The sequence below is a fragment of the Neovison vison genome, chromosome 3, assembly GCF_020171115.1.
Source record: "Neovison vison isolate M4711 chromosome 3, ASM_NN_V1, whole genome shotgun sequence".
NCBI lineage: Eukaryota > Metazoa > Chordata > Mammalia > Carnivora > Mustelidae > Neogale > Neogale vison.
Genome location: NC_058093.1, coordinates 114,426,320 through 114,450,275, shown reverse-complemented (window position 1 = coordinate 114,450,275; position 23,956 = coordinate 114,426,320). Strand labels below are relative to the sequence as shown.

Below are 23,956 nucleotides of genomic sequence, written 5' to 3'. Positions count from 1 at the left end.
TTAATCCCAGGACCCTGGGATCATGACCTCAGCCAAAGGCAGACACTTAACTAAGTGAGCCAACCCAGGCACCCTAAGAGGAAAAGATATAAATGCATGTACTCAGTCTACTATTTGAAACTGGAAGTCTGATTAAGCCTTTCTAAATGTGTAGGTTAAATGGAGAAGAACTAATATTTTCATAATGTAGAGCTTACCCAGTCAAAATCACAGTATGGCTTTCTGTTTGTTCATATTTTTAATATTTGGTATTTTTTTAATTCCCTTGATCTATGTGTGAGATTTGCTTTTCACATTTTCTTTCATTAGTGTGAATGGGAATTTTTTTTTTTCCTAGAGAAATCCCCAGAGAAGTCCCCAGGCATTCCTCCTAACATGCTTCCTGTACTCTGGTACAGCCTGGTAATAATGGGGTTGAAGACTTTTTTCAACTCTTTCTGCTCATATTCAAATTCTTCCTTCTCTGAAGTCTGGGTCTTATCAAGCTAGTTGATGATTTCATTACACTTGTCAAGAATCTTTTGTCTGTCTTCATCATTGATTTTGCCCTGAAGTTTTTCATCTGCAACATCTGCTTTTATGTTGCATGTATAAGATTCAAGTGAATTCTTGGAGGACTCCTTGTCCTGCTGCTTCTAATTTTCAGCTTTTACTTCTCAGTTTCCTCAATCATTGCTCAATATCTTCTTTGCTCATGTGGTCCTTGTAGTTACTAATGGTAATCTTGTTCTCTTTTCCTGTACTCCTATCAATAGCAGAGACATTGTGGATGCATTTAGTATCAATATCAAAAGTGACTTCAGCCTGAGGAATGCCTTGCCAGATAGGTTGTTATCCTTGGTCATGGCATACTCACCTTCATAAACCTGAATGAGTACATCAGGCTGGTTGTCAGAGAAGGTAGTGAACGTTTGCACCTGTTTGGTAAGAATGGTAGTATAGTACTGGATAAATACAGTCATGACTTATCCAGCAGTTTCGAAGCCAAGAGAAAATTGAGTAACATCCAACAGCAGCAAATCTTTAACATTTTCAAATTTGTCTCCAGAAACGATGGTGCCTGGATAGCTGCACCATTAGCAATAACCTCATCAGGATTGATGCTCTTACTCAGTTCCTTTCCATTGAAGAAGTCATACAGAAGTTCCTGGATCTTAGGGATATGAGTAAGACCACCCACCAGGACAATATTGTGGACCTGATGTATGTATAGCTTGGCATCCTGAAGGGCTTTTTCTATAAGGTGCAACGTGTCATGGAATAAATCAGCATTTAATCTTTCAGATCAGGCATGAATAATGAGGTAGAGAAGTTGATTCCTTTGTACAGGTAATCAATCTCAATCCTGGCCTGAGTGCTGGAAGAAAATATATGCTTAGCATATTTGCAAGCAAGCAGCACAGAGGTTTTGGATTGACTTCTTGATCTCTCCCATGTCCTTCTTTTTTTTTTTTTTTAAAGATTTTATTTATTTATTTGACAGAGAGAGATCACAAGTAGGCAGAAGGGCAGGCAGAGAGAGAGGAGGAAGCAGGCTCCCTGCTGAGCAGAGAGCCCGATGTGGGACTCGATCCCAAGACCCTGAGATCATTCTTATGTTGCACTTGAACTCTGCAATAAAATGGTTGACCATTAAGTCATTAAATTCTTATCCACCTAAGTTGGTGTCTCCAGGTGTAGAATTGACCTCAAAGATCCCATCTTTAACAGTGTAGATTGACACATCAAAAGTGTCCCATCCTAAATTAAAAAATCAACACATTCTTTTCAGCTCCAGCTTTTTGTCTAAGTCATAAGCAATAGCAGCAGCAGTTGGCTCATTGGTGATTCTAAGTACATTAAGACAACAGTAATCCCAGCATCTTTTGTAGCTGAGTCATTAAAGTAAACAGGCACTGTGACAACTGCATTGGTAATAGTCTTCCCAAGGTAAGCCTCTGCAATTTCCTTCCTCTTTTTCAAAACCACAGGGGACACTTCCTCTGAATGGATTTTTTTTTTCTCCCTTGTATTCTACTTGAACTTTGTGCCTCCCATCATCACTCACACTCTGAAGGGCCTGTGTTTCATATCAGAGTGAACAACAGCATTGTCAAATCTACATCCAATCAGACATTTGGCATCAAAACTGTGTCAGTGGGGTTCATTGTCACTTGGCTCTTTTTTTTTTTTTTCTACAGATCAGTTCTTTTATGTTACAAATGAGGAAATAATGATGATTAAGTGATTTGCCCAAAATGTTACAAACAGTTCTAGAGCAACTATGATAAGGCAACAACTATGTTAAGTGGTTAAGAACCTACATTTTAATGCCAGACCTCCTAGGTTGATATTTTGACTTTTACATCAGTTATTTGACCTTGGACAAGTCATATGCCCCTGGTTCTTGGCAGCATCACTGATATATCATTCAGTTTCAAAGGAGGCATAACTTGGGGAAGTTCAGTTTCCCTCATCATTAGCAATTATTTCCACTTCCCTGTGATGGAAAACACCTACATAAATAGGTAGTGCCAAGATCATTGCCAACTGTGGATCTTTTAGACCTAGTTGTTTCTATGTAGGTCTGACTTGGCTTGAGAAGAAAATAGCAATCTGGAGAGGAAGTGTTCAGTGAGTGTTCTCTCTTTTTAATTTGTGAATTTTTTAATATATCTTTTGCCCATTGTCTAATTAGATAGGTTGTTTCTTTAATATTGAGTTTTTTCATATGTTTTTGATCTAAATCTTTTGCCAGGTATGTGTTTCGCAAATATTTTCACTTAGTTGATAGCTAGTCTTTTCATCCTTTTAGTGACATTGTTCACGATGTTAAAGTTTTAATTTTAATGAACAAAATTTAATTTTGATATGAACAAAGACATCTCTGTTTATTTTTGATTCTGTATGTTTTTCTTCATCAGCATTTTACACTTTTCAGGATACAATCCCTGCCTCTGTTTTGATAGACTAACACCTAAATATTTCTTTCTTTCTTCAATCAACTATAAATCATATTTTTAATTATAGTTTCAATATGTTAATTTCATATAACTAAATATAGTTAAATTTCATCAAGTTTTTATTTAACTTCCAGTTTGTTATTAATTTCAGGTGCACAATGTAGTGATCCAGCATTTTCATATATCACCCAGAGCCACCAGAACAAGTATGTTCCTTAATCCCCATCACCTATTTAACTCATCTCCCACCAGCCTCCCCTATGGTAACCATAAGTGTGTTTTCTTTTTTTTTTTTCTTTTTTTATTATGTTCAGTTAGCCACTGTTTAGTACATAATTAGTCCTTGATGCAGTGTTCAATGATTAATTAGTTAAGAATAACACCCTGTGCTCATCACATCACATACCCTCCTCAATACCCTTCACCCTGTTATCCCCTCCCCCCACACTCCTCCTCTCTGAAACCCCCAGATTGTTTCTCAGGGTCTATAGTTTCTCATGGTTCATCTCCTTCTCTGGTTTCTCCCCTTTGGACTTCCCTCCCTCCCTCTATGATCCTCCATTATATTGCTTATGTTCCAGATATGAGGGAAACCATATGATAATTGTCTTTATCTGTATGATCTACTTCACTTAATCCCCCACAGTTTCATCCATGTCATTGCAAACGTTGGTTATTCATCCTTTCTTATGGCTGAATAATATTCCATTGTGTTTATGTACCACATCTTCTTTTTATTTTTTTTCCAATTTATTTATTTTCAGAAAAACAGTATTCATTATTTTTTCACCACACCCAGTGTTCCATGCAAGCCGTGTCCTCTATAATACCCACCACCTGGTACCCCAACCTCCCACCCCCCCGCCACTTCAAACCCCTCAGATTGTTTTTCAGAGTCCATAGTCTCTCATGGTTCACCTCCCCTTCCAATTTACCCAAAAGCACATACCCTCCCCAATGTCCATAACCCTACCCCCCTTCCCCCAACCCCCTCCCCCCAGCAACCCACAGTTTGTTTTGTGAGATTAAGAATCACTTATGGTTTGTCTCCCTCCCTATCCTATCTTGTTTCATTTATTGTTCTTTTTTAAAATTAATTTATTTTCAGAAAAACAGTATTCATTATTTTTTCACCACACCCAGTGCTCCATGCAATCCGTGCCCCCTATAATACCCACCACCTGGTACCCCAACCTCCCAACCCCCGCCACTTCAAACCCCTCAGATTGTTTTTCGGAGTCCATAGTCTCTCATGATTCACTTCCTCTTCCAATTTACCCCAAATCCCTTCTCCTCTCTAACACCCCTTGTCCTCCATGATATTTGTTATGCTCCACAAAAAAGTGAAACCATATGATAATTGACTCTCTCTGCTTGACTTATTTCACTCAGCATAATCTCGCCCAGTCCCGTCCATGTTGCTACAAAAGTTGGGTATTCATCCATTCTGATGGAGGCATAATACTCCATAGTGTATATGGACCTCATTTTCCTTATCCATTCGTCCATTGAAGGGCATCTTGGTTCTTTCCATAGTTTGGCGACCATGGCCATTCCTACTATAAACATTGGGGTACAGATGGCCCTTCTTTTCACGACATTTGTATCTTTGGGATAAATACCCAGTATTGCAATGGCAGGGTCACAGGGAAGTTCTATTTTTAATTTATTGAGGAATCTCCACACTGTTCTCCAAAGAGGCTGCACCAACTTGCATTCTCACCAACAGTGTAAGAGGGTTCCCCTTTCTCCACATCCTCTCCAATACATGTGGTTTCCTGTTTTGTTAATATTGGCCATTCTGACTGGTGTAAGGTGATATCTCAATATGGTTTTAATTAGAATCTCCCTGAGGGCTGTTGGCCATCTGGATGTCTTCTTTGCAGAAACGTCTGTTCATGTCCTCTGCCCATTTCTTGATTGGATTATTTGTTCTTTGGGTGTTGAGTTTGTTAAGTTCTTTATAGATTTTGGACACTAGTCCTTTATCTGATACGTTGTTCGCAAATATCTTCTCCCATTCTGGCAGTTGTCTTTTGGTTTTGTTAACTGTTTCCTTTGCTGTGCAAAAGCTTTTGATTTTGATGAAATCCCAAAAGTTCATTTTTGCCTTTGCTTCCCTTGCCTTTGGCGATGTTCCTAGGAAGATGTTGCTGCGGCTGAGGTCGAAGAGGTTGCTGCCTGTGTTCTCCTCAAGGATTTTGATGGATTCCTTTCTCACATTGAGGTCCTTCATCCATTTTGAATCTATTTTTGTGTGTGGTGTAAGGAAATGGTCCAATTTCATTTTTCTGCATGTGGCTGTCCAATTTTCCCAACACCATTTATTGAAGAGGCTGTCTTTTTTCCATTGGACATTCTTTCCTGCTTCGTCGAAGATTAGTTGACCATAGAGTTGAGGGTCTATTTCTGGGCTCTCTATTCTGTTCCATTGGTCTATGTGTCTGTTTTTGTGCCAGTACCATGCTGTCTTGATGATGACAGCTTTGTAATAAAGCTTGAAGTCCGGAATTGTGATGCCACCAACTTTGGCTTTGTTTTTCAATATCCCTTTGGCTATTCGAGGTCTTTTCTGGTTCCATATAAATTTTAAAATTATTTGTTCCATTTCTTTGAAAAAGATGGATGGGACTTTGATAGGAATTGCATTAAATGTGTAGATTGCTTTAGGTAGCATAGACATTTTCACAATATTTATTCTTCCAATCCAGGAGCATGGAACATTTTTCCATTTCTTTGTGTCTTCCTCAATTTCTTTCATAAGTACTTTATAGTTTTCTGAGTATAGATTCATATCACTCGGCATCAGGGAAACACAAATCAAAACCACAATGAGATATCACCTCACACCAGTCAGAATGGCTAAAATCAACAAGTCAGGAAATGACAGATGCTGGCGAGGATGCGGAGAAAGGGGAACCCTCCTACACTGTTGGTGGGAATGCAAGCTGGTGCAACCACTCTGGAAGACAACATGGAGGTTCCTCAAAATGTTGAAAATAGACCTGCCCTATGACCCAGCAATTGCACTACTGGGAATTTACCCTAAAGATACAAACGTAGTGATCCAAAGGGGCATGTGCACCCGAATGTTTATAGCAGCAATGTCCACAATAGCCAAACTATGGAAAGAACCTAGATGTCCATCAACAGATGAATGGATCAAGAAGATGTGGTATATATACACAATGGAATACTATGCAGCCATCAAAAGAAACGAAATCTTGCCATTTGCGACAACATGGATGGAACTAGAGCGTATCATGCTTCGCGAAATAAGTCAAGCGGAGAAAGACAAATATTGTATGATCTCCCTGATATGAGGAAGTGGTGATGCAACATGGGGGCTTAAGTGGGTAGGAGAAGAATCCATGAAACAAGATGGGATAGGGAGGGAGACAAACCATAAGTGACTCTTAATCTCACGAAACAAACTGTGGGTTGCTGGGGGGAGGGGGGTTGGGAGAAGGGTGGTTAGGGGTTATGGACATTGGGGAGGGTATGTGCTTTTGGGTAAAGTGGAAGGGGAGATGAATCATGAGAGACTATGGACTCTGAAAAACAATCTTCTGGGTTTGAAGTGGCGGGGGGGGGTGGGAGGTTGGGGTACCAGGTGGTGGGCATTAGAGAGGGCACGGCTTGCATGGAGCACTGGGTGTGGTGAAAAAATAATGAAGACTGTTTTTCTGAAAATAAATAAATTGGAAAAAAAAACAACTAGATATTGTAAAAATGCCAGTTCCTGCTAAAATTAATATATGGGTTTAGGATAATGTTAGTCAAAACTGCAATGGGATCTTTCTTGACTTTAATTAAATTATTTAAAGTTAAAAAAAAAAAGAATCTCCCTGAGGGCTAGTGATGATGAACATTTTTTTTCATGTGTCTGATAGCCATTTGTATGTCTTCATTGGAGAAGTGTCTGTTCATATCTTCTGCCCATTTTTTGATATGATTGTCTGTTTCGTGTGTGTTGAGTTTGAGGAGTTCTTTATAGATCCTAGATATCAACCTTTTGTCTGTACTGTCATTTGCAAATATCTTCTACCATTCCGTGGGTTGCCTCTTTGGGTTTTTTTTTTTTTTTTTTTTGACTGTTTCCTTTGCTGTGCAGAAGCTTTTGATTTTGATGTAGTCCCAAAAGTTTATTTTTGCTTTTGTTTCCTTTGCCTTTGGAGACATATCTTGAAAGAAGTTGCTGTGGCTGATATCGAAGAGATTACTGCCTATGTTCTCCTCTAGGATTCTGATGAATTCCTGTCTCATGTTGAGGTCTTTTATCCATTTTGAGGTTATCTTTGTGTACGGTGTAAGAAAATGGTCGAGTTTCATTTTCTACTTATAACTGTTTTTCCCAGCACCATTTATTGAAGAGACTGTCTTTTTTCCACTGTATATTTTTTCCTGTTTTGTCGAAGATTAATTGACCATAGAGTTGAGAGTCCATATCAGGGCTCTCTACTCTGTTCCACTGGTCTATGTGTCTGGTTTTATGACAGTACCATGCTGTCTTGGTGATCACAGCTTTGTAATAAAGCTTAAAATCATGTAGCATGATGCCCCCAGCTTTATCTTTGTTTTTCAACATTTCCTTAGTGATTCAGGGTCTCTTCTGATTCCACACAAATTTTTGGTTTATTTGCTGCAGCTCTTGGGTTTTTTTGTTTGTTTGTTTGTTTTTTAAAGATTTTATTTATTTATTTGACAGAGAGAGAGTACATTAGGCAGAGAGGCAGGCAGAGAGAGAGAGGAGGAAGCAGGCTCCCTGCTGAGCAGAGAACTGATGTGGGACTCGATCCCAGAACTCTGGGATCATGACCTGAGCTGAAGGCAGTGGCTTAACCCACTGAGCCACCCAGGCGACTCTGCTCTAGCTCTTGGAAGAATACCGGTGGAATTTTTATTGGAATGGCATTAAAATTATAGATTGATCTAGGCAGTATAGACATTTTAACAATGTTTATTCTTCTAATCCAAGAGCATGGAATGGTCTTCCATCCTTTTGTGTCTTCTTCAATTTCTTTCATGAGTGTTCTGTAGTTCCTCAAATACAGATACTTTACCTCTTTGGTTAGGTTTATTCCCAGGTATCTTATGGTTCTTGGTGCTATAGTAAATGGAATCAATTCTCTAATTTCCCTTTCTGTATTTTCATTGTTAGTGTATAAGAAAGCCACTGTTTTCTGCACATTGACTTTGTATCCTGCCACGTTGCTGAATTGCTGTATGAGTTCTAGTAGTTTGGGGGTGGAATCCTTTGGGTTTTCCATATAAAGAATCAATTAATCTGCCAAGAGAGAGAGTTTGACTTCTTCATTGCCAATTTGGATACCTTTTATTCCCTTTGTTGTCTGATTGCTATTGGTAGGATTTCTAATACTATGCTGAACAAGAGTGGTGAAAGTGGGCATCATTGTCATGTTCCTGATCTCAACGGGAAGGCTGCAAGCTTTTTCCCATTGAGGATGATATTTGCTGTGGGTCTTTCATAGATAGATTTGATGAAGTTAAGGAATGTTCCCTCTATCCCTATACTATGAAGCGTTTTAATCAGGAACAGATGCTGGATTTTGTCAAATGCTTTTTCTGCATCAATTGAGAGGACCATGTGGTTCTTCTGTCTTCTCTTATTAATTTGTTCTATCACATTGATTGATTTGTGAATGTTGGACCATCCTTGTTGCCCAGGGATGAATCCCACCTGGTCTTGTTGGATAATCTTTTCAATGTGCTGTTGGATCCTGTTTGCTAGGATCTTGTTGAGAATCTTAGCATCCATATTCATCAGTGATATTGGTCTAAAATTCTCCGATTTGGTAGGGTCTTTGCCTGATTTGGGGATTAGGGTAATGCTGACTTCATAGAAAGAGTCTGGAAGTTTTCCTTCTGCTTCAATTTTTTGAAACAGCTTCAGGAGAATAGATGTTATTTCTTCTTGGAAAGTTTGGTAGAATTCCGCAGGGAATCCATCAGGTCCTTGGCTCTTGTTTTTTGGGAGGTTTTTGATCACTACCTCAATCTCGTTACTAGATATTGGTCTATTCTGGTTGTCAATTTCTTCCTGGTACAATTTTGGTAGTTTATAGATTTCTAGGAATGCATCCATTTCATCTAGGTTGCTAAGCTTATTGGCATATAACTGTTGATAATAACTTCTGATAATTTTTCTACTTCCTTGGTGTTCGTTGTGATCTCTCCCTTTTCATTCATAATTTTATGAATTTGGGCTTTCTCTCTTTTCTTTTGGATTAGTGTGGCCAATGGTTTATTGATCTTATTGATTCTTTAAAAAACCAGCTTCTAATTTCATTGATACGTTCTACTGTATCTCTGGTTTCTTCCTCATTGATCTCTCCTTTAATCTTGATTATTTCCCTTCTTGTGTGTGGAGTTGGTTTGATTTGTTGTTGATTCTCCAGTTCTTTAAGGTGTAGAGACAGCTGCTGTATTCTGGGTTTTTCAATTTTTTTTGAGGGATGCTTGGATGGCTATGTATTTCCCCCTTAGTACCGCCTTTGCTGTATCCCATAGGGTTTGGACCGAAGTGTCTTCATTCTCATTGGTTTCCATGGATTGTTTCCCTTCTTCTTTGATTTCCTGGTTGATCCAAGCATTCTTAAGCAAGGTGGTCTTAAGCTTCCAGGTGTTTGAGTTCCTTCAGAACTTTTCCTTGTGATTGAGCTCCAGTCTCAAAGCATTGTGATCTGATAATATGCAGGGAATAATCTCAGTCTTTTGGTATCGGCTGAGTCCTGATTTGTGACCTAGTATGTGGTCTATTCTGGAGAAGGTTCCATGTGCACTTGAGAAGAATGAGTATTCTGCTGTTTTAGGGTGGAACGTTCTGTATATATCTATAAGGTCCATCTGGTCCAATGTGTCATTCAATGCTCTTGTTTCTTTATTGATTTTCTGCTTCGATGATCTGTCTAATTCTGAAAGAGGCGTGTTAAGATCTCCTACGATTAGTGTATTCATATCAATATGACTCTTTATCTTCATTAACAGTTTTCTTAAGTAATTGGCTGCTCCCATATTGGGAGCATAGATATTTACAATTGTTAGATCATCTTAGTGGATAGTCCCTTTAAGGATTATGTAGTGTCCTTCTGTATCTCTGACTACAGTCTTTAGTTTGAAGTCTAATTTATGTGATATGAGAATCGCTACCCCAGCCTTCTTTTGAGTCCCATTGGCATGAAAGATGCTTCTCCACCCCTTCACTTTCAGTCTGCGTGTATCTTTAGGTTCAAAATGGGTCTCTTGTAGACAACAAATGGATGGGTCCTGTCGTTTTATCCAATCTGCAACCCTGTGCCGTTTTATGGGTGCATTTAGGCCATTCACATTGAGAGTGATTATTGATAGATACATTTTTATTGACATCGAGTTACCTTTGAAGTCTTTCTTTCTGTAGGCTCTCTCTATATTTCTGTTCAATGCTATTCTTGGGATTTTCCTCTTTTATAGAACCCCCCTTAATATTTCCTGCAGTATCGGCTTGGTGGTTGCATAGTCTTTTAAGCCTTGCCGGTCTTGGAAACTCTTTATCTCTCCATCCATTTTGAATGTCAGTCTTGCTGGATAAAGTATTCTTGGCTGCATGTTCTTCTCATTTAGTGCCCTGAATATATCTTGCCAGCCTCTTCTGGCTTGCCAGGTCTCTGTGGACAGGTCTGACGTTATTCTGATGGGCTTCCCTCTGTAAGTAAGGAGCCTCTTTGCCCTGTCAGCTTTCAAGAGATTATACCTACAATTATAATTTCTCAATTTGACTATCAGGTGTTGTGATGTTTTTTTGGAATGTATAATCTTGGGTGGAGACCGTTCAGCCTCTAGTACATGAATGCTGGTTTCATTCGTGAGATTCGGAAAATTTTCATGAAGGACTTGTTCCACGATATCTTCTAGACTTCTTTCTTTCTCCTCCCCTTCAGGAATTCCAATAATTCTGACGTTGGAACGCTTCATGGCATCATTTATTTCCCTAATTCTGCTTTCGTGGGATCTAAGCTGTTTGTTCCAGGCTTCCTCCTGATCCTTTCTCTCTATCTGTTTGTCTTCCAGATCACTAATTCTATCTTCTGTCTCAGTTACCCTAGCTTTGAGCGAGTTTAGATTGGATTGGAACTCATTGAGAGCATTGTGGACCTCCTCCCTGGTAGCTTTAAGCTCCGCCCTAACATTGTGAACATCCTGTCTGGTCGCTTTCAGTTCGGCCCTAATCAATTTTGTTTGGTCATCCATGGCTTTCTCCAACCTAGCTATTGCCTGGATAATTGTTAGCCTGAATTCTCTTTCCGACATATTGTCTATGTTGATAGCCATTAGCTCTGTTGCAGAAGGTCCATCCTCTGTATTTTTCTTCTGTTGGGCATTCCTCCTCCTAGTCATTTTGGTGGGAGAAGACTGAACAGATGTAGCTGGATGTATCAACTCTGGTGCAGTCAAGGTGCACCTTGGAACATTTCCTGATCTCCGTCTCAGAGAGAAGCCTCAGTCTGGGTGCAGAAGCTGAATAAATTCCCCCTTGGACGCTGGCAGTGCAGGTTCCAAGTTGCAGACCCTGGGGGCGTAGGATCTTTTGCTTGTCCCCAAAGCCAAGGCAGTGGCGGCTGTCTGGGAGCTCCTGACTGCCAGAGAGGTTCCAAGCAGCGATCGCACACTGAGTTTTTGCCGCTGGCCCAGGCTGGGAGTGCCCGGCTTGCGCGCACCTCTTTTCAGAGGCGGCTGTGGGTCGGGTGCGCGTCTGGGGCACTGAGAACCGGGCGCTGGTCCGTAAGCCGCAGACTGGGCTTTTGCGCGCCTCTGTCAGGGGAAGAGTTTCGCGCGAGCACGGCTTAGACTTTGAAACAATGGCGCGGGTCAAGAAGCGCCCCTGGGCCTTAGAAACCCAGGAGAGTTGGAGGGACGTGCGCGCGCATCTCAAGCTTTGTGGTAGGGCTAGCGCGCGTTCTGCAGTCTGGTGCAGCTCCCATCCCCTCACAGGAGCCAGAACCCACGCGCTCTGGGGCACGCTGGCGGCTTAGGGACCAGGAGCCGGTTTCCCCGCCGCACTCTCTCTGCCTCCGCGCCGGGGAGGCCGTCTGGGACAGGGGACTTAAGCCCCTGTCCCTAGCCGCCCCGATTCCCACAATTTGCCACCGCGATCCTTTGCTCTTTTGGAGTGCTTTCAACCAGTCTCCAAGTTAATGCTGGTCCCCAGACGCAGGGCACTCTAGCTTGTATCGGGGTATTACTTTTGCACTGGTCGCCTCTGGTGGCTCCCTCCCCCTTTTGTTTATCTTCCGATATCAGTCCGCTGTTCCCATTCCGCTTTACCTGCTCACTGGTGTCTTCTGCCCCTGTAGAGATCCAGACGTGTATAATTCTGATCTCAGGCTGATTTCATGCGTGAACGGAGTTCTTTGGTAGGTAATCAGCTCACTTTGGGGTACCAGCTGAAAAGACGCCTCTTCCTAGTACCCCGCCATCTTGTCCCCCCTTTTGTTTATCTTCTGATATCAGTCCGCCTTCCCATTCTGCTTTACCTGTCCACTGGCGTCTTCTGCCCCTGTAGAGATCCAGACGTGTATAATTCTGATCTCAGGCTGATTTCATGGGTGAATGGAGTTCTTTGGTAGGTAATCAGCTCACTTTGGGGTACCAGCTGAAAAGGCACCTCCTCCTACTCCCCCGCCATCTTATCCCCCCTCGCCTGTATCTGTACCACATCTTCTTTATCCATTCATTTGTGGAGGGGTATCTTGGTTACTTCCAGTTTGGCTATTGTGGGCATTGCTGCTATGAACATTGCGGAGACTACATCCCTTCTTTTCACTATATCTGTATCCTTGGGGTAAATGCCCAGTAGTGCAATTGCTGGATCTTAGGGTAGTTCTATTCTCAACATCTTGAGAAACTCCATACTGTTTTCCAGAGTGGCTGTAGAATTTGCATTCCCACCAACAGTGTCAACAGTGTAAGAGGGTTCTCCTTTCTCCACATCCTCACCAACAATTGTTGTTTCCTATTTTGTTAATTTTGGTGATTCTAACTGGTGTTAGGTGGTATCTCATTGCTGTTTTGATTTGTATTTTTTTGATGGCTAGTAATGTTGAACATTTTTTCATATGTCTGTTAGTCATTTGTTTGTCTTTTTTAGAAAAGTGTCTGTTCATGTCTCCTGAACATTTTTTTTTTTTTTTTTGATGGGGTTATTAGTTTTTTTGAGTGTTGAGTTATAGATTTCGGATGACAGCCCTTTATCTGTAATGCCACTTTCAAATATCTTCTTTCATTTTGTGGGTTGCCTCTTTGTTTTTGACTATTTCCTTTGCTGTGTCAAAGATATTACTGCCTATGTTCTCCTCTAGGATTTTAATGGATTCCTATCTCACATTGAGGTCTTTCAACCATTTTGAGTTTATCTTCATGTATGGTCTAGGGAATGGTTGGGTTTCACTCTTCTGTATGTAGCTGTCTAATTTTGCCAGCACCATTTATTGAAGAGAGTATCTTTTGTCTTAATATTACTTTTTTGGGAAGATTTTATTTATTTATTTATTTATTTATTTGACGGAGAGAGAGAGAGAGAGGTAGAGGAAACACAAATCAGAGGAGTGGGAGGGGGAGAAGCAGACTTCCCACTGAGCAGGGAACCTGATTAAGGGCTTGATCCCAGGACCCGAAGATCATGACCTGAGCTGAAGGCAGAAGCTTTACGCCTGAACCACCCAGTTGCCCCAAAAGTGTCTTTTTTTCCATTGATTTTTTTTTTCCTGCTTTGTCAAAGTTTAGTTGACCACAGAGTTGAAGGTCCATTTATGGTGTCTCTATTCTGTTGCATTAGTCTATGTGTCTGTTTTTGTGCCAATACTATGCTGTCTTGGTGATGAAAGCTTTGTTATATAGCTTTAAGTCAGGCCATGTGATGTCCCCAGCTTTGTTCCTGTTTTTCCACATTTCCTTGATGACTTGGGGTCTTTTTAGGATCCACACAAATTTTAGGATTTTTTTTTCCAGATTTTTAAAAAATGCCAATGGAATTTTAATAGGAATGATATTGAAAGTGTAAATAGCTCTAGGGAGGATAGACATTTTGATATTGTTTATTCTTCCAATCCATGAGCATGGAATATTTTTTTTCTATCTTTTTGTGTTTTCCTCAATTTCTTTCATAAGTGTTCTGTAGTTTCTTGAGTACAGATAATTTACCTCTTTAGTTAGATTAGTTCCTAGGTATCTTCTGAGGAGAATTGGCATCTTTTACATTAAGTCTTCTAATTCATCATTATGGTATGGCTTTCCACTTATTTAGATTCCTGTTGGTTCATTTCATCAAAACTACATTTTATAGATTTCAGGATACAAGTCCTGTACATGTCTTGTTAAATTTATACCTAAACATTTTACATTTTTTTGTTTAAAATTTTATTTATTTATTTGAAATAGACAGAGAAAGCAAGAGAGAGAAAACAAGCTGTGGGCGGGGATTGGGGAGGGCGAGTAGCAGGCTCCCCAGTGAGCAGAGAGCTCAATGCCAGCTGGATCCTAGGACTCCAGGATCATCACGTGAGCCAAAGGCAGATGCTTAACTGACTAAGCCATCAAAGCATACCAAATTTCATTTTTAAATGACTGTAAGTTGTATTTTACTTTAAATTTTAGCCTCTGTCTTAGTGTTCATTGTTAATATGTATGCATAAATATGATTATTTTTTCTGTTATCGGGTAAACTGCAACTTCACTGAAATTATTAATTCTATTTTTTTCAGATTCCTCATGATTTTTTTTTATTTTTTTATTATGTTATGTTAATCACCATACAGATTGTTCTTAGTTTTTTATGTAGTTTTTTTCTTTTCCCACCAGTTAAAAATTTTTCTTTTTTGCTTTTCATTGAACTTTTACTATGATTTATCTTGGTGTGGATTTCCTTAATTTAATTATGTTTGGAGTCAACAGACTCATGAGTCTAAGTTTGTCTCTTTTTCCAAATTTGGGAAGTTTTCATCAATATTTAAAGTACATTTTCTACCTCACCCTCTCCCCCTCACCTTCTGCAACTTCTATGAAATGATTAGATGCTTTGTTATACTCCTATGAGTTCCTTAAGATATTAATTTTTCAGCCCGTTTTCTCTCTGTTCCAACTGTATTGTTCTATTTTGTAACTGATTGACTCTTTTCTTTGTCCCTTCCTTTCTGCTATTGATTTCACTCACTGAGTTTTTTATTTGGGCTATCATGTTTTTTATTTATAATTTCCATTTGTTTTTTCTTTATATTTTTGGTATCTTTACTGAAAATCTTTATTTCTTTGGCATCTTGTACTTTTTCATTTGTTTCCCAAATGTTTGTGATTTCTCTGAGACATTTTTATCGTGGTTTCTCTAAAATCATTTTCAGGCATTTTTAACATTTCTGGTATTTTTTTAAGGTTATTTTTTTTCTTTATGTTATGTTAGTCACTGTATAGTACTACATTAATTTTTGATGTAGTGTTCCATGATTCACTGTTTATGTATAATACCATGCAGTACATGCCATCCTTAATACCCATCACAGGGCCCACCCAACCCCCACCCCCCCCCCTTCTAAAACCCTCAGTTTGTTTCCTGGAGTCCATAATCTCTCATGGTTCATCTCCCATTCCAATCTCTCCCTCCTTCATTTTTCCCTTCCTTCTCCTAATGTCCTCCATACTTCCTTATGTTCCACAAAGAAGTGAAACCATATGATAATTGACTTTCTTTGCTTGACTTATTTCACTCAGCATAATCTCCTCCAATCCCGTCCATGTTGGTGCAACAGCTGCGTTTTTATCTCTATTATCTTGATGTTGATATTTATTGTCTCTTTTCACTTTGAAGTCTTTCTGGCTTTTGGTACGATGAGTGGTTCTTGATTGAAATTTGAGAATTTTTCGCTATAATTTAAGAGTGTCTGGATCTTACATAAGTCTTTTAGTTTTAGCTGGCCTCCTTGATACCACTGTGCTGGGGAAAGAGAGGTATGCATTCTCATTATTGCCAGTTTGGGGTAGAAGTCTTGCTTCCCCACTTGGCCCCACTGACACCTGAAGTGTGAAGGCTCATGATTATAGGTGAGGGAGGTTGGGAGTCTGGCCTTTCTGTAGGCCTCCACTGATGTCTCCTTGGCAAGAAGAGGTAGGAATTCCAGTTTACTTCTTCCCGTGTTGCCCCCACTGGCACAGGAAAGGTGTATGGCCTTGTTACCACTGAGTGGTTGTGAAAGTCTTGACTCTCTCCCAGACCTCCTCTGACTAACCCAGTGGAAGTGGGGTGGGGAAGTAATACCTCCTCGCTGCTGGGTGCTTATGGAAGTCCAGTCTCCTCCTTGGTCTCCACTGCCACCATGGCAAAAGGAGAAAACTCTTCACTGCTCAATAGGAACCAAATCCTGACCCCCTACTTGGCCTTGGCTGATACTAGCATGGCAGCAGGAGAGGCTGTTTGGTGCTTCAGTATAGCTGGAAAGGATAGACATTAGTGTTCCCCCTTGACTTTTGCTGACCTAAGTTGTGGTGGGTCACATTTTTTTTTTTCTTTTGTGTTTGGCTTGAGTAGTTATCATCTGAAGGTTTCTGTCTTGACAGGCCAACTCTTTTTTCTTGGTGCTTTGAGTAGAGTGAGCAGGGTTTGTGTGTGTGTGTGTGTGTGTATGTGGTTTTTTTTTGTTTGTTTGTTATCTGTATCCCCTCGCATTTCTGCATTGTTGGCTTCTTCAGCTCCAACTTTGGGATATATAATGCAAAAGGAAGCCAGGGAACTTACTAATGTGTTGTTCCTTGGGTCCTGAAAACTCCTAATTAGTTTGCTTTATTCTCTTCACCTTTAAAAATTTTCTTATGCTTGTTTTCTATATAAAGTGTTCAGGATTTTTACCTGTACTTAGTGGGAGGAAAACTTGTGCATAGTATATATTCTCAGTAACTGATAACCTTTCGATATGGGAGAAGACCAATTTTAAAAAGACTGTCAGTTTTTTCAGATTCCCAGGTAATTGCAGAAATGAAACTGGAAAGATTCCCCTCCCCCTTTTCCTTGAAATCCTGTGTTCTTTCCAACACACGAAGCTAGTAGTATGAATTTGAGCTCTGAGTAAACTGGCACATTATTGTCTAATCATTTCATATATTTAACTTTGCTACATTTAAAAAAAATAGTAAAAAATCCCATCATCAATTTGTTAATCAACAAGTGAATACATAACCAAATTCTGGTATACCCATACAATAAAACAGTATTCCACAATGAAAATCAATGAAGTACTGAGACATGAAGCAATGTACATGAATCTCAAAAACATTACATTCAGTGAAAGAGTATATACTGTAAAACACAATTTATACAAAGGATAGGATACAAAATTTCCTTATGGTCGAGTATCATGTCTTCTCTAAGAGTTTCAGAGGAGACAAATGAGTAAGACGTGAGATAACCTAGTGTGAAAACAGCAATATCCTACTTCTTCATAAAAGTGGAAGGTGAGCTGACATAATATCATGAATCAAGCTCTAAATAGGTAAGTGTCCTCATGTTGCACATTGTTTGGTAATAGAGACTCTTTGTTGAGATATTTAATTCACAGCCCTGGACTCTTTGCTGAGGGAAATTTGGGAAGAAGGATGCCAGGAATATGTACACTTACAGGACAGAAACTGAACTAAGTTGGTGAAATTGGGGGTAGTAATGGCCTCATTATCATTGTTTGTTTGTATGTTTCCAAGTACATGCAGACTGAAAAATCATGCTCTGTGTCTAAATTAGATGGTCTACAAACCTCAAGTCAGGATTATAAGTGGGCATTAATTCCATACAAATTTTTGGATTATTTTCTCCAGCTCTTTGAAAAATACTGGTGGAATTTTGATCAGAATGGCATTAAAAGTATAGAATGCTCTAGGCAGTAAAGACATTTTCACAATGTTTATTCCTCCAGAGCATAGAATGGTCTTCCATCTTTTTGTGTCTTCTTCAGTTTCTTTTATGAGTGTTCTATAGTTCCTTGAGTACAGATCCTTTACGTCTTTGGTTAGGTTTATTCCCAGATATCTTATGGTTCTTGGTGCTATAGTAAATGGAATTGATTCTCTAATTTCCCTTTCTGTATTTTCATTGTTAGTGTATAAGAAAGCCACTGATTTCTGTACATTGACTTTGTATCCTGCCACGTTGCTGAATTGCTGTATGAGTTCTAGTAGTTTGGGGGTGGAGTCTTTGGGTTTTCCATATAAAGAATCATGTTGTCTGCCAAGACAGAGAGTTTGACTTTTTCATTGCCAATTTGGATACCTTTTATTTTTCTTTGCTGTCTGATTGCTGTTGCTAGGACTTCTAATACTATGTTGAACAAGATTGGTGAGAGTGGGCATCCTTGTCGTGTTCTTGATCTCAATGGGAAGGCTGCAAGCTTTTTCCCTTTGAGGATGATATTTGCTGTGGGTCTTTCATAGATAGATTTTATGAAGTTCAGGAATGTTCCCTCTATCTCTATACTCTGATATAAGTGGGCATTAATTACTTTATTCATTAGTGAATGTGAGATTCTCCACTAACTTGGGAGGGAAGTAGTAAGAATGGAAGAAAAATTAACTTGTAAAAGTTGAGTCCAAAAGGTGGAGGTAAAAATGCAACGGTGAGAAGTCACCCATATTAAACATGGTTAAAGTTTGTAGAAAATAATTCTATTTCTGGAGCCATTGATGATAGAGGTACTGCTGCATAATAATGCCATATGGCCATGCTCTAATTTCAAATCACACCCTGAGGTTAAGAAAAGTCCTGATTATTCATGAAGCAGTTTCATATCAGAAAACCTAATTTGCAATTTCATGCTTGTACAACAAGGTCATGCCTTTGCTTTCTGACTCTCCACATGCATGAACACTCAGGAACATGAGCACCCACTCACCCAGTTGTAATTACCTCACTCCTGGTTGCAGTCTCTGTCCCATAAACATACAGAAGCCTGGTACCTTTGGTTCCAATATGCCTCAATCACCTGACCTCCTTTGGCAAGAGGCTATGACCCTGAGCAAACCTTTCAGTGAGCTGATGTATGAGGTTCACTGTGAGTCTCCTGTCTTCTCTCTCACTCTCTGCCCATCTGCTCTGATAATGTCTTATCACTGTGTCTCTGAAAAAGACCAAGAAAGTTGATCTTGCTTCTTATACCTCACAGGATTCCACTGCAGTTACAACATTTGAAAGCCAATTTTTCCAATTTTTTTTATAATATTTTCCCTCTGTAAACTACCAGTAATAACATCTTAGTCTTCCTGTTTGGCAGAGCACATGAAGGTAGTCTTTTTTTGCTGCCATTAAGGGAAAGGGATGGCCATTCCCACTGAGGACACGTAGACCTCCTGGCCCTTCAGGAAAACCCTCTTCAGAGAGTTGCTCTAGACTAGTTATTAAAGTATGAATTGGAAATAGCAAGGACCTGGGGCATGGACCCTGTAGGCATAGGGACTCAGGAACTCCCCACCTCCACAGTAAGGACCTCTGTACTTGAAGATATGTCCAAGCCCCAGCTGGCCAGGTAGACAGAGGATGAACTCCTTGGCACTGGATTACATTCTTAAGGGAAAAAAAAAAAATATACACACACACACACACACACATATATATAAATATATAATAAATATATAATATATAATTTTTATATAATAAATATATAAATATATATTTAAATAAATAAATATGTGTATATATTTATATTTATATATTTCCTGAGGTCATGAGAAAACAGTGATCTGGAGTGAGTTAGTCAGGAGAACCACTAGATACAAATAAATGAAATAGGTTAACTGCTTCCTAACCAGTTGGATTTATTTCTAAAACAAGATTACAGAGAGTCTGAAATAGGCTTGAGCACACACTTAGGATAAACAACAGTCTTTAGATGATTCAGATATCTGGTCTTACCTATTCCATTTACTCACTTCTTTTGGCATAAAGAAATGAGATCCCATTGCACTGTGGATGTTTTGTTTTGTTCTGCATTTCTGGGGGTTAGTTTGTGACAATTCCCATTTATCCCATACAGTCTTTGGTAGGATGCCTGTTCATACCTCAGCTCTGAGATGACATTTGGTGTATAGTATCCTATATTTAATAAGAGATCATCAAGGATGAACTGAATTTAAAAATACCACAAATTACAAGGAAGAACACTCACAGATTATACAGAATATGTTATTTATTATTGAAAAATTTATGTATAAATAAATAATTCAATAAATATGTTATTGTATAATTTATAATAATATATAAGAAAGTTGATTACATAGTACTGTATCCACAAGAATACAATTAAAAAAAAATGATTGGGAGTTAAAAAGCCTACAAATAATAAAATTGATGAATCAAATTACTTCTTTCAGGATTTGAGACAATTATGTGGTCAGTTCTGTTCCATTTTATGTCTATAGTACAAGACCCCTCAGTAATTCTCATTGCTCTAATAATTGGCTTCAATTAAAGCAGTTAATAGTAATTAATTGTAAAGATCTGGACATGTGCTCTGTCTGATCTACATATTATAATGAGCTCTAGGGGCCTGCCAGCTGTGATTGGGAAGCCATAGCTTTAAGGACCACACCTGCTTTGTTTACTCTCCCTGCTGTGTCTTTTGACTTATGCCACTACCAATTGCTTCCTGGACAAGATATATTCAGTCAAATCAAAGCTTTGGTTCAATTCTAGGAAAGGAACAAACAGGAGTCTTGTACCCAGGAAGAATCAACAGGAGTAATTGTAGAACATCATGGATGGGCCAATTCTTGGCCAATTCCTCAGGTCCCTGAAAAGAAGGCCTAACATTTAATGGAGTCTCAAGAAATATCTGGGGAGTGAATACATGTTTTATGAAGTTGTTACATCTTATCCATTCATTTCCCTACCTTTAGCATTTAGGTTTTAAAGACATGGTTCCTTTACCTGCAGATGTGCTAGAATTTCTCTAGAATCTGTTCCTAAATGAGGAGTTCTAGGCTAAAGATTATGCACATTTTTAACATTAATAAATATGAATTATTCTCCAAAGTTTCATTCCAGTGTTTCTTTATGACTCTTTATGAGGGGTCTTTATTCTTTATGATTATAGTATAGGATGGTTCCTTTTTTCCCTAAAACATTTGTTAACTGACACGTGAATTTAGGATGGTAGGGGACCAGGTATACTCAATTCTGTTTAATATCCTTAAAGTAGTGTGTCAGACTTGATAACTACCTTCCAAATATCCAGTTTTCACTATCCTTTCTTTTACAAAGGAACTTCAGTGTCATACGTGGTATTTAGCAATCCTTAGCTTTGAATTCCCAATTTACCTTATGGTAAATGAAAGTTCCAGCAAATAAAATGTTGGCAGAAATTCATTAGAAGGGCACATATTGGTCTTGGGACAAGATGGCGGGGTACTAGGAAGAGGCGTCTTTTCAGCTGGTACCCCAAAGTGAGCTGATTACCTACCAAAGAACTCTGATCAACCATGAAATCAGCCTGAGATCAGAATCATACACGTCTGGATCTCTACAGGGGCAGAAGACGCCAGTGAGCAGAGGCGCGCAAAAGCCCAGCCTGCGGCTTCCGAACCAGCGCCCCGTTCTCAGTGCCCCAGACGCGCGCCCGACCCACAGCCGCCTCTGAAAAGAGGTGCGCGCAAGCCGGGCACTCCCAGCCCCGGCCGGCGGCAAAATCTCAGTGTGCGATCTCTGCTTGGAACCTCTCTGGCGGTCAGGAGCTCCCAGACAGCCGCCACTGCCTTGGCTTTGGGGACGAGCAAAAGATCCTGCGCCCCCAGGGTCTTCAACTTGGAACCTGCACTGCCAGCGTCCAAGGGGGAATTTATTCAGCTTCTGCACCCAGACTGAGGCTTCTCTCTGAGACGGAAATCAGGAAGTGTTCCAGGGTGCACCTTGACTGCACCAGAGTTGATACATCCAGCTACATCTGTTCAGTCTTCTCCCACCAAAATGACTAGGAGGAGGAATGCCCAACAGAAGAAAAATACAGAGGATGGACCTTCTGCAATAGAGCTAACGGCTATCAACATAGACAATATATCGGAAAGAGAATTAGGCTAACAATTATCCAGGCAATAGCTAGGTTGGAGAAAGCCATGGATGACCAAACAGAATTGATTAGGGCTGAACTGAAAGCGACCAGACAGGATGTTCACAATGTTAGGGCGGAGCTTAAAGCTACCAGGGAGGAGGTCCACAATGCTCTCAATGAGTTCCAATCCAATCTAAACTCGCTCAAAGCTAGGGTAACTGAGACAGAAGATAGAATTAGTGATCTGGAAGACAAACAGATAGAGAGAAAGGATCAGGAGGAAGCCTGGAACAAACAGCTTAGATCCCACGAAAGCAGAATTAGGGAAATAAGTGATGCCATGAAGCGTTCCAACGTCAGAATTATTGGAATTCCTGAAGGGGAGGAGAAAGAAAGAAGTCTAGAAGATGTCGTGGAACAAGTCCTTCATGAAAACTTTCCGAATCTAGCGAATGAAACCAGCGTTCATGTACTAGAGGCTGAACGGTCTCCACCCAAGATTATACATTCCAAAAAAACATCACGACACCTGATAGTCAAATTGAGAAATTATAATTGTAGGTATAATCTCTTGAAAGCTGCCAGGGCAAAGAGGCTCCTTACTTACAGAGGGAAGCCCATCAGAATAACGTCAGACCTGTCCACAGAGACCTGGCAAGCCAGAAGAGGCTGGCAAGATATATTCAGGGCACTAAATGAGAAGAACATGCAGCCAAGAATACTCTATCCAGCAAGACTGACATTCAAAATGGATGGAGAGATAAAGAGTTTCCAAGACCAGCAAGGCTTAAAAGACTATGCAACCACCAAGCCGATACTGCAGGGAATATTAAGGGGGGTGCTATAAAAGAGGAAAAATCCAAAGAATAGCATTGAACAGAAATATAGAGACAGTCTACAGAAAGAAAGACTTCAAAGGTAACTCGATGTCAATAAAAACATATCTATCAATAATCACTCTCAATGTGAATGGCCTAAATGCACCCATAAAACAGCACAGGGTTGCAGATTGGATAAAACGACAGGACCCATCCATATGCTGTCTACAAGAGACCCATTTTGAACCTAAAGATACACGCAGACTGAAAGTGAAGGGGTGGAGAAGCATCTTTCATGCCAATGGGACTCAAAAGAAGGCTGGGGTAGCGATTCTCATATCAGATAAATTAGACTTCAAACTAAAGACTGTAGTCAGAGATACAGAAGGACACTACATAATCCTTAAAGGGACTATCCACCAAGATGATCTAACAATTGTAAATATCTGTGCTCCCAATATGGGAGCAGCCAATTACTTAAGAAAACTGTTAATCAAGATAAAGAGTCATATTGATATGAATACACTAATCGTAGGTGATCTTAACACGCCTCTTTCAGAATTAGACAGATCATCGAAGCAGAAAATCAATAAAGAAACAAGAGCATTGAATGACACATTGGACCAGATGGACCTCATAGATATATACAGAACATTCCACCCTAAAACAGCAGAATACTCATTCTTCTCAAGTGCACATGGAACCTTCTCCAGAATAGACCACATACTGGGTCACAAATCAGGACTCAGCCAATACCAAAAGACTGAGATTATTCCCTGCATATTATCAGATCACAATGCTTTGAAACTGGAGCTCAATCACAAGGAAAAGTTCCGAAGGAACTCAAACACCTGGAAGCTAAAGACCACCTTGCTTAAGAATGCTTGGATCAACCAGGAGATCAAAGAAGAACTGAAACAATTCATGGAAACCAATGAGAATGAAGACACTTCGGTCCAAAACCTATGGGATACAGCAAAGGCGGTCCTAAGGGGAAAATATATAGCCATCCAAGCCTTGCTCAAAAAAATTGAAAAATCCAGAACACACCAGCTGTCTCTACACCTTAAAGAACTGGAGGATCAACAACAAATCAAACCAACTCCACACATAAGAAGGGAAATCATCAAGA

General features: G+C 39.8%; 1 pseudogene; it reads right to left on the bottom strand.

Moving 5' to 3' along the window:
* Nucleotides 1-341: 341 nt before the first annotated feature.
* LOC122903546 lies at nt 342-2,147 on the bottom strand (annotated as a pseudogene).
* Nucleotides 2,148-23,956: the final 21,809 nt, after the last annotated feature.